Source organism: Fukomys damarensis, unplaced genomic scaffold (genome assembly GCF_012274545.1).
Source record: "Fukomys damarensis isolate Sample0158 unplaced genomic scaffold, DMR_v1.0_HiC HiC_scaffold_15, whole genome shotgun sequence".
In the NCBI taxonomy this organism is placed as follows: Eukaryota; Metazoa; Chordata; class Mammalia; order Rodentia; family Bathyergidae; genus Fukomys; species Fukomys damarensis.
Genome location: NW_022900927.1, coordinates 14,987,145 through 14,989,982, shown reverse-complemented (window position 1 = coordinate 14,989,982; position 2,838 = coordinate 14,987,145). Strand labels below are relative to the sequence as shown.

Genomic DNA, 2,838 nt, shown 5'->3' with positions numbered 1-2,838 from the left:
GCAGGGACAAGGGGAAAAATGAGAATCAAGACCTATTATGTAGAGATACAGAATCCCAGTGATGAATGTAATTGTATTGTATACCTAGATTGTACCAATAACCTCAATAAAAAGAAAAAAATCTATAGAAAGAACTATAGACATCTTATACTATATTTTGCAATAAGTAAGACTACAGTAGTGACCAAGAATTTCTAAGCAAACTATATGCTGCACAGTGGAGCTAGAGGCAGAAATAGAGAAAACACGAAGACTCTCTTGATGAATGTAATTGTATTGTATACCTAGATTGTACCAATAACCTCAATAAAAAGAAAAAAATCTATAGAAAGAACTATAGACATCTTATACTATATTTTGCAATAAGTAAGACTACAGTAGTGACCAAGAATTTCTAAGCAAACTATATGCTGCACAGTGGAGCTAGAGGCAGAAATAGAGAAAACACGAAGACTCTCTTCCTTGCTTTCAGGAAGGGCGCACCAAGTCATTACACCAATAAAAATATAAAAGAATAAGCAGCAATGAGTGACTCAGCATGCGGATGTCAGGTGTCATAAATAATGTGAATGATGCCCAAGCACAGGCGTGTTCATGAGAAAGAATAGCCACTAAGTGGAACTCTGCATTTTTTGACAAGGCAAAAAAAGTGGACAGAGAAATACAGAGCAGGCGGGGGAGCAGGAGGAAATGTAGAAGTTAAATTAGGTACAGATATGCTTGAACAGCAGAGAGAAGACCATACTCACTGGAGAAGAGTTGTACAAATACGGTTATCTTGAAAGTACTTGTAATTAAAGAAAAATTACATAGCAGGCAAGAAAACTAAAATTAGAACATCACGACATGTCCAGTTAGCCATGCATCCCAATGATTATTTAAATTAACTACTACTCAGTGAAATTTAACATGCAGTCCCTCTTTTATACTAGCTACCATCTAAGTGCTCAGTACCCTCATCTGGCTCATGACTACCCTTCTGGATAAGGCATGCTACAGACTATTTCCTTCATACTATGAAATCCTGTCAAACAGTGCTGATGATCTATTCTACTCCTAAATATTTCTGTGATCTTCTTAACTGTTACTTCCCCTCTGCCCCTACTTACAGGGGAAAGATCAGCTGCCATGATCTTTCCCCTGGATAGGTTACATCCTCCTACTTTGTCTCCCTGGTTCCAGATATATTTTTCTCCAATCTGCTCCTCATTCTGCATGGAGAATGTATGTTATGAAGGATTAACCTGATCATGTTTATGTCCTGCCTAAATTACTCATAAAAGTCTCTTTGCCTAAATATCTGGGCCCCCAGTTAGATGTCACTTCCTTGACAAAGCCTTTTAAGATCCCTCACAACCACAATATATCCTGTAAAATGGTTTGATCATATTGATGCAAAGTTCAGGAAAAGTAGGGATAAGGTATGTGACTTACTTAGCACTTTACAGGGGTGATGATGATTATGGGGAAGATAACAGTTTGATGAGTATGGTTTAAACTCTCTGCCTCTGGGATACCAAAGTGGCAGCTATCTCCCAAATAATAGTTTGAAATTACCTGTGTGGCTCCCACTGCCAAAGGGGATCTATATTCACCACGATTCAGTCACATGAGCTATTCTAACCAGCTATGCGCCTCTCCTTCTCCAAGCTTTTAGACTTTATTTCTTCTAAACTCCATCCTTCTTTGGTCAAACTTCAGTCCTCAGGGACTATCTAAAGCATCCCTTTCTCATGGAGGTATAAAAAAAAACCCTTGCTTGTATCTTTTTAAGTAATGAGTCTAACATAACAATGTATATATAAAGAATGAAATGAAGTTAAAAATTTAAGATTTTTATCTAATAAAAATGACAGCTTATATTTCTTCCAGAGTTATAGATGTTGACCTGAATATGATGATCCAATGACAGCCAGCTAATTTTGAGACCGTTCATAGAATCAAGCCTACACATCTTAAAATACAGATGTCTTTCAAAGGAGACTATCAAAGGAATTGTACCAACACAATTTTTCATGGTTACTAAACACAGAACAAGGCTTAATTTTTATAAAAGTTTCCAGGCTCTAAATGTATCAGAATTTCTTCTAAGTCACCTTTCACTAAAACTGCTAATTCAGAGAATTTGACTTTTCAAGGCCATCAAAAGAAATCCATTTGCTACAATAAATCAGAAAGGGCAAACACAAAGAATTAAGAAATGTCAAAGAATGAATGTATTCTTATTAAAGGATGTAAAATCTAAAATAATTTTCCCCACAGAAGTCTTCCTAGACGCCCCAAGTAGACTAGATCATTAGCACCTCTTCCTTTAATTATCATAATTACAAAAATGATTATGTGACAGTTTTCACAGCCTTTACTTCCCGCTCACAGGACCCCCACCCCTGTCAGACTCACTCATTCTCTCCCACCAGCAGTGTACACACTGACAGGAGCAAAAGGGAGTCAAGTGCTCTTGGCCAAGAACTACTCAAGATGTCTACAATCATTTGTGTTGAGTTCACTCAAGCGAAATATCCAGTGAAGATCTGGGGACATTCAAAGGAAACCACTGTGAAGGTTGCTGAAGCCCAGAATTGGGTTGAATATTCCTGGGGAAAAAAGAACAAAAACAAGGATCAACTCTCCTGAACACCTCCCCTGGGAAAAGAAAGACAAAGAAGGGTCTCACCAAGGAAACAGGTCAGAAAGAAGCACTTGGACGAATCGAGGAGGACACAAGTATCAAGACCCTGAGGGCCGGGGATTTAGCTCAGCGGTTTGGTGGCCTGCCTTGCAAGCCAAGAACCTGAATTCAATCCCCAGTACCAAAAAAAAAAAAAAAAAAAAAAAACA

The 2,838-nt window shown here is 37.9% G+C and overlaps 1 pseudogene; it reads left to right on the top strand.

The window, feature by feature from the left end:
* The first annotated feature begins 846 nt into the window (after positions 1 to 846).
* LOC104865978 overlaps positions 847 to 2,838 on the top strand; it is a 5,700-nt pseudogene continuing 3,708 nt past the window's right edge.